Consider the following 9,528-nt stretch of genomic DNA (forward strand, 5'->3'; position numbering starts at 1 on the left):
TACCGTTTCTTTTAAGACGCCACTAGAGTATTCCTGTGATCGACACCATTGTTGCTATCAGTCAATCTAGGAGGTAGGGCTAAGTGAATGTCAGGATGTAACTCTCAAAATGTTCTCGAGTTAATGTGCGCAAGTGAACAGCACGGAATCTGAAACACGGGACCCCATTTGTAGTCCTTCGGCCTGGGAAATTGTTCGTATTTCAGATGACGAAAACGTGAAAGCATTAATTTTGATGATTCAGCTGAGTTTGCAAGACTTGGACCGCCAAGTACCCAACAAGGCGTATTGCACACCGAAACGGGGCCATATAAACGTTGAGTATTGAATTGGACAGAAACAACATAGAGTGCAAAAAAGTGTCCATAAGATGCAGCTATTATAATGGATAGACAATTAAAACTCATTGTACAATACAAATAAGGTTATTTGAATGTAAGATAACCCGTCGGCTGTCGAAGTACACATATGCATGTAGTAGTGGCTCAAAATTGAAATTCAAGCTCATTTCTCAAATCGTGAGCGAGACGAATCGGCCCCTTGCCAAATCGCACCATAAGATGTTTCGGCCTTGCCATTTCGTCCCCTTAATTGAAATGACTCGAGACGTTTCGGCCTCTTACTGATTTTTAACAGAGACATTTCGGCCCCTTAATTTAAAAAAATAAATATTTTGAATATAAAGAAAAAAAACTGTCAAATTTTATTTCAAAAGAAGTTGTAAATGAGATCTGTAAATTCACAAATATTCATGAAATACATAGATAAGATTGATAAAAAAATCATTCAAATCTAAATTTAAATTTAAACCCTTATTTTGAATATAAAATGTTAAAAAATGTGTATTTTGTTATAACGTTTAAATATTATTTGATAAATGAAGACTTGTCTTTCAACAATGCGTTCTGTGTGGGTGTTGTGGGTGTGAAAAAGACATTCAAAGACGTGTGAATGAGTACATGTCTTTAATTTGTTAATGTTTTTACAGTTGATTAAAAAGATTTGAGTAATATAAACAACGTCTTAATTCAAGTATATATATATTAAATCGTTTTTAAAGACAGGTAACGTGTCGCTGTCAAAAAAAATAATTATATATACAAATTCAACCTTTGATCAATTGATGCATTGCTTATTCGAGCAACCTTTGGAAAACAATATCATAAACATGCTATATATCCTATAAAAATAATATATTCTTTGCATATTCCTTCAAAAAAATATGCATTAATAAATGTAGTAAAGCATTATTAATTTTGTTTTTTTACAAAAATACTAGCCATCGAGAATATACAATTTTTGACTGTCGCCTAAAAGTAAAGTGCCGGATGTTCATGAAAAAAGTTAAAACTTTGGGAGAAGTGTAAATGAAAGGTTGTTCTGTATATGTCGCCAAAAGATTCAATATGATATATAATGTAACTTGCTTGCTTAGCTCAGTCGGTAGACCCTGTTCGAATTAAAGAGGTAAATTCAGTAGATATCGGTTAACTTAATCCTTTAGTCCTATTGACAACGTTAAGAGGCTAGTTTGGTAACCATGTTATATGTAGCCATCTCCTAAATCCTTTATAAGCAAAAACAACAAAATCTATGCCATTTTTATAAAACCACATACATGTTGTTTATCCAATGACATGCTATAACGCCGGAAGCTTTTCATCATTTAATAACTCTTGTAACAAAAGAAGCATTGTGTGCAATCATGACGGGGTTGTTTAATTGCTTCAACCACCCGTTTGGTGTGTAAGCTTCTTTACACTAGCACTCGGGCCTTGCCCATTCGACAAGTGCTCAGAACAGAACGTTTATTTAACTTAAGCTTGTACAGCTCATCGTTATAAACGCAGTATGAAAAAATGAAAAAAATAGCATGCATGTGATAAAATATGTAATGCATGTAACAAATAAGTAATGCATATGGATATTTTGGTAACTATACCAACAATAAATATGGTATACACAAAACTAACACATTTATTTAACAGCAATATAATGTGAGAATGTCTTATAAAATATATCACATATTTATGTCTCTTATCTTAAAAGCCTTAATACAGAAAATAGCTAATTTTCTTAACAGAGGTTTTATATCAGAATTTAGTAATGATATACTAGTAAATTTAATCATACTGGGATTTCTAACATAATATCTAGGAATATAAGTCTGTCGGATATCATTATATATTGGGCAGACAAGAACAAAATGAAACTCGTCTTCTATATCGTTTAAATGGCACGGTGTGCATTTTCTGTCTTGTCTAGGGATATTGTTATGTCTACCTAGTTCAATATACAAATTATGCGAGGACAATATGAGTTTAGCTAAAACATTTCTATATTTTATATGATCCAGTAATACCATGTAGTTAGACAATTGAAATGCATGTTTAACTTCCTTGTATGAATACAATGATGACTGTGTCACCATGGAAGCTCGCCAACTAATTATGTATACATCTCCTAATCTATTTCTAAACATGGGGACAAATGAATTTATATTCGCAGACTCAAGGAATAACCACACATCCGCATAACCTACTGACTGAAGTATACTTCTTACTTTAGACATCCAGTTTATAGTCTGTGGATTATCACAAAGATCCCTGTATTGATCCTTTAATATTGCCCTGAGGATATAATTATCTCTTTTCTCTGTGTATAATTTAAGGAAATATTTAATAACGCGAATATTTCTCTCAATATATAGCGAAAATCTGCCTAGCTCATTATGTATACAAATAACAAGGGACCACTTCAATCCGCTGGCGACTTTTGGACCCCAAATTACTGGGTGTTGATGTTTTCACTTAAGCTCACGTTATGGTAACACCATAGAAGGAAGTGGAGACAACCGTTGAAGTATTAAAAAACCGAAATGAATGAGGTCACAGGAGCGGAATTTTATACGGGATAATGATGCCTAAATTGAAATTGATTCGACTACGATTTGTTTTTTTATTGAAATCCAAGTAACGGAAAAAAAGTCTAACCACAAGTTTAGAAAAGCCGTCGGTACACACCGAGCATCATGTTTGACAAACTTATTAACTATTCGACATAAGGCTTTGTTTTATTTGGCTGAAGAAGAGGTGTATCATTGTCATATTATTGAAAGGCAGAACAAATACTGTTTGTAATAAAGACTTATTGAGCACATCTCTCACAACTCTTTGCGAATACTTCTGTTCAGTAAATGCACAGTTGCGTTTATGTGAGTTTTCTTCGTGTTTCTTAACATTACGTTGACCATGAGATATCTGAATCAATTTGTTGAATAAATAACTGAGTCGGAAATAAAAAATGTATTTATATGTTATTATCAGTGTAAAAATGAAATTCTTATTTGATTTACAAGGAAAGGAGCTTTCATTTAAGCGACATACAATATACATTGATTTTTATTACTTCTACAGGAAGGATCGCTTAAGATCATTTTGTTATTTACATGAAGCTTACAAAGGCCATTTTTTCAAGCAACAAAAAAGGTAGAATTAGTAAAACAATATGCATTGGAAAACATAAAACAAAAATTTAAAACAATTCGCACTCGGGCATTAACGCATTTTGCAGGCTTTTGCAGATGGTAATGTGCCCAAAAAGGTATTGTATCCTTACCTTCTGCCTAGATGTTCTAGATCTTCATTTTTGAAGATTGAATTTGAGATTGACTCGTACTAAAAAATCAAACTGGTAGATATAATACACATCGTATATTAAAGAGTCTGGCTTAAATATTTCTAGTGAAAATGCGCTTTTGATATGCATTTATATTTCACAAAATGCTATCTTAGAATATCATTTCAACACTTAAAATGGTCGACAAATGGTAAAATAAAAGTAAAATATATTTAACGTATTTTTATTATAAAACTATTTGATCTCGCAAAGGTTTTACCAAAGCCTTAATGTCTTTGTCGGGTGTTAGTCATGATATTTTGGAGGTCGTTTTTTGCTTAAAATTGAATGTTCATTTTTACAAACTGCACTTCTTTGAAAGGTTGACTAAAATAGTCCATTTAAGAAGCGTGGTCTATTGGCGCTTTGACGTTCTGCTTATATAGGTTACTTTTAACAGCAGCCCAAAACACATTTGGATTGTTCCTGATTGTAACTAATTTTATCCTCATTTCACGTTGGTATGACAATGTTTTCGCCCTGCACAAGTTTTTAAACAACCGTTTCTTTATGAGATAATAATTTAAAACCTTAAGGAAGCTCATTTCTCATACTTCGTTTGCGCAGTCTGAATCCCACCACGGAGGCTGTATGGCCGGAAGTTGCCGCCTACCGCCCTTCTGTCGCATGCATTCGCCACTATTTTGTAAAATGTTCACAAATTGGTGTTGACTCTCAATAACGCCATAATCACTGGTGCTTTATATCTTAGTATTAAAGGCTGGGATGAATTTGTCAATGTATTGTGTTCGTAGAGATTCTTTCCACTTAAACGGGGTATAGCTGGACATATTTTGGTGTATAGCCTTAGTTGGCCCAGGTCCATCTCCTTCAGGTCAGCATTAAGTCTTACACAACAAGTAAGGGGGAAGTGGTCGGAAATGTCTAAAAACTAGACACCGAAGTCCGTAATAAATTCAAATAGATTCGACGATGCAAGAAAATAATCTAAGTACTACACTTTTCCATTATTAGCAGTACACGTACATTTACCAACTAAATCTCTCGAAAGCCGGCCGTTTAGAATGTGTACATCGCTTCCACAATCTTGAATACTCGTTTTAACATTACATTTCTTAACAGATTTTGTTCATTTTTACTGCACTTTTGTTGGCATTTGCCTCAGATGCATTTACAAAAGTTTGACTTTGACCTTGTCATTATATCAATGTAAAAACGGAGAATATTGTGCGTTTATACCCCTTCCTTGTGGAACATATATATTTGCTCATGTCCGTACGTACGCAGGTCCTGAAAATTATGTGACTAGCAACCATTAAAACTATAACAGATTTTCATTTCAGCATTGGGTTAGGCATACCTTTGTTGATGTTTACATGTGAATCCTTCTGTATTTGACATACAAACGTTCAAATTATAGGCAGTTATATCGTTTTTCATTAAGTCATCGACTCTTAAATACTCTACGCCAAACGCAGCGTTACAAACCTGGATCATTTGCGCATCCCACTATCACATCATGGTGTACATTCATGCTTGGTAAAGGCAGAGCACGGACGGACGCACGTACACACACAAGCTGGCAAAATTTCGCACACACGCACATACACGGAACCGACATTGTGATAGCTATGTCGAGATCACCGAAAGCGAGCTCGACAAAAATCATTACAAAATTACACTATTTCCATCATTTAACATGCCACTGACGGTGAAATGTTATGTCCCGCTTTTTGAACTTTTGAAACATAGGTTGATGATAATTTCTCGCAGCATTGCAAACTTGGTTCATATGCGCATCTCACCACCTCATCATGTTGTACATTTATGTTTGGTAAAGAAAGAGCACGGACGGACGCACGTACATACACACGCTGAAACCCGGAACCGCCATTGTGATAACTATGTTGAGATCACCGCAAACGAGCTCGACAATTACCATAAAAAATCTCTTAACCATATTTACTATTATTTAACCTGACACTAACGGTGATATGTTATGTCCCGTTTTTAAAATATTTGGAACATAGGTTGATGACATTTTCTAGAAACTTGTAATTAGTACGCTTATATTGTTTGACAATATGTTTATAGGATGCAGAGGTGCTATTGAAATGAATGCAATGTAAATAGGGTCTTCAAATTCAAGCCGAGTTTAGGGCATATTTCTATTGAAGATTGTTTCTTGAAATAAAAAAAAATGTAAACGTTATTTATGTTTGAAAGTCGTTTAAGGAATGATTAAAATTGTTGTTCAATTATGCCGTATGTAGGCTCCTATGTATGCGCGCCCCCGATCGTTCAAACTGTTAATGAACAGATATAGGATATCACTACGAAGTCGTGACGTCACAAAATCTATGTTTATAAACAAAGCTGATTAGACCATAAAGAAACTTCATTATTTCATATAGTCCGCTATTCTACGATCATCATTATCAAATTACCATTTAACCCTTGGACAAAACACAAACACAATTAAAATGAGTTTGATTAAATGAACCATACAAGTACTAGGCCTCAACTAAACATTTAGTGAACTCCACCTACTGATTTCCTCCCAAGTTGAAACCTTGGGACAAACAAGGCCTTAACTGAACATTTATTTAAACACTGAAAATAGTAGCTATCACGAATATTTTCTTTGGTCAAGATTTTATTTCTGCGTTGTTAAAGTAAAATTTATATTAACAAACAGAAATCGCTTTTTTCGATATTATTGCTATTTAGAAGTCAAAATCACGGACACGATTCGGTATTTCACACCTATGTATTAATCCTTGTTTCGAAGTCGGTCAACTCATAATTTCACACCATCGCTTTTATTGGATTGCGGTGATTAGCGCTGTCAAAGAATTACAGAACAGAACAGAACAAAAGTTTATTTCGACTTATGCAACAAAGCATCTCGTCAAACAAATATATACAAGTACCCAAATTTTTATGCATGTGACCATTGTTACAAGGTAGCCAATATCAATAACAATTTAAGAATAGCTTAAGAAATATAGAGAATGTTCATGTATAACAATATTGTGAATAATATTAAATATATATAAAAAGCTGTTTATCTAGTTAATTAGATACATTATGGAAATGCAGATGGTTAGTGGTTACAACAGTGATTATACGATTACGACTTAAACAATATCATTGATTAATAGGTTTCTTGTATTATTTGCCTGTACCAAAAATGTACATAAATTTACAATAGTTGTTTTGTTATTACTACTAACTAGTTGAGTAAATTTAAACATGCTGGGTTTAATATAAAAATCCTCAATTTCCTGTATATGACATAATAAACATAATCTTTCATTTCTTGGCAGTCTGTTTTGTCCGTACCTACTAGTTTCAATACGTAACATGTGCGCTGATATACGTAAATGAGTATGGTATTTTCTATGAGTTTTGTTATATAATAAATTAAGTTATTCAGCCATACCAAACTTACTGTGCAGATGCAAGTATAGAATATTAAGTTTCGCACTGTTGGCAATATCAGCACGCCACTATCGTAGAAAACTATCGATTAAACGTTTTTTTAAAGACTGGAGCAAATAGTTTGACATTATAGTTCCCCGGACTACACCAGACGTCTAAAAATCCATTCTCCTCAAGTAAACATTTAACGTTAGATGCCCAAGCTATGAGGCCTTGCTCGCTTAAATCAACTGATTAACGGTATAAAAAAATAAAATTTTATTAGACTGTTGTACTTTGAACCAATATTTAATAATTAGCACGTACCTGTTAATATATGCATGTATTGAATACCGCCCTTATTCTCCGCAAACAGCCGCTGTACATGTACTTTGCTTAATTCCTAGAAGCGATTTGCAAATTTTTAGGTGGATCCTTTCTATATTCTTCGATTTTGGAAACCCCTAGACAGAACTCGCATAGTTAAGGATCGAACCTACAAATGAGTCACACAAATGAAGTGCAACTTTTGGAGGTTCGTCATATTTGTAAATATTTTTGGTTAATACGTTCATAACCCTTAGGGCCTTTAACCGACTACATATTGATTATTTAAAACGAAAGTTCCCGTATAGTTAAATACTATGCCTAGATAGTTAAAGTTGTCAACTACTTCAAGTGGTACCGCACTATAGACCCTATATAGACTATATTCCATCGAGCACCCGTATGTAACAAACATCGATGCCAGATAATGAGCGATTTTATTTAAGGTTGTGAAGTTTACAAAATGACCTACGTCTACTGGTTGATGCCCTAGTAGGCATACATCTTAAATCACAGCATACTGGTTGTCGCCGGAGTAGGAACATAATAGCGCCTTCTAAACCTGAACTGAACACAGACAGACCTCAGCCAACTGGTTGTCGAAATTTTAGGATCATAAAAGGGACATTTTTAGTCTTGAACAAAACATGTACGAGCCTTTACCTTAATAAACAGTGGCCTACACCATGACCTGGCTCCCTATAAAACATGTCCTGGGCCTGAGCAGAATATATAATGACCTCATACAACTGATTGTTGCCATAGTTTACTCATTGTAGGGAGATACTAGACTTGAACTAGACATATAGTGACCTCAGACTACTGGTTGTCGCACTAGTAGACACATGATTTAGACGTACTTGACCTGAAGTGAATATGCAGTGACCTCTGTCATGACCTAGTTCCCTGGCAGGCATTAATAAGGGTCAAATGTTAACAGGCCATACTGCTTATTGCCCTAGTAGCTATATTATTGGAACATACTGGGCCTGGCAAACATATAATGGCCTGCGCGTACCGGTTGTCGCCCTCCTAGGCACATCTTGTGAATCAGCCTACTGGTTGTCACCCTGTTCGGCACAAAATAAAGACATACCAGACCTGATTTGAACACATATTAGTATTGACCTCTGCCTACTGGTTGTCGCCCAGGTAGGCATACAATAAGGACATATGAGTCCTGAACTGAACAAAAATTGATATCCGCCTACTTGTTACCGCGCTAGAAGACACAGTATAGGGATATACTAGGCTTGAACTAAACAAGCTTTAATGATCGTAGGAACATACTAGGTTGAACTGATCATACTGAGTCATCCTCGTTATGGATGACGCCCATGCATGTGCATAAAAGAGACATACTAGTCCTGAACTGAATGTATAGTGACCTCCGGCATGACCTTGGACCCTAGCTTATACCAAGCCTAATCTGAACATATGGCGACCGCCGCGTACTGGTTGTCGCCCTAGAATACACATATAAGGGAAATACTAGACCTGAACTGAATGTACTTAGGACATAACCCGGTGCCTTAGTAGGCACCTATAGGGACATAAATATTCTGGGCATAGGCTGAAAATATAGTAACCTCCGCCAGCTGGTTGTCCATCGAGTAGGCACATATTATGAACGTATTAGGCCTGAGCTGAACCATTGAAGACCTCCGCCTGCTAGTTGTCGACCTAGTACTAGTAAGCACATAACAGGGACAATACTAGCCATGAGTTTTACACATAGTGACCTCTTCAAACTAATTGTCGACCATAGTAGGCACACTATAGGCACGTAGTCGGCGTGTCCCGAACATATAGTGACCTTTCCCTATTGATGTTCACCCAAATAGATACACTGGACTGTAGCTGAACATTGTATGACCTCCGCCTACTGGTTGACACCTCATGAAAGTGATAGGGACATACTGGGCCTAAGCTGAACATATATTGACTTCCGCACACTGGATGTCGATCTGGTAGGCATACAAATAGGGAGTTATAAATCCCTAAGCTATATATATATATATATATATATATATATATATATATATATATATATATATATATATATATATATATATATATATATATATATATATAGAAACATCCGCTTACTGGTTGTCGCCTTCCGTACCTAATGTTACA

This window comes from Mya arenaria, chromosome 5, assembly GCF_026914265.1.
Source record: "Mya arenaria isolate MELC-2E11 chromosome 5, ASM2691426v1".
In the NCBI taxonomy this organism is placed as follows: domain Eukaryota; kingdom Metazoa; phylum Mollusca; class Bivalvia; order Myida; family Myidae; genus Mya; species Mya arenaria.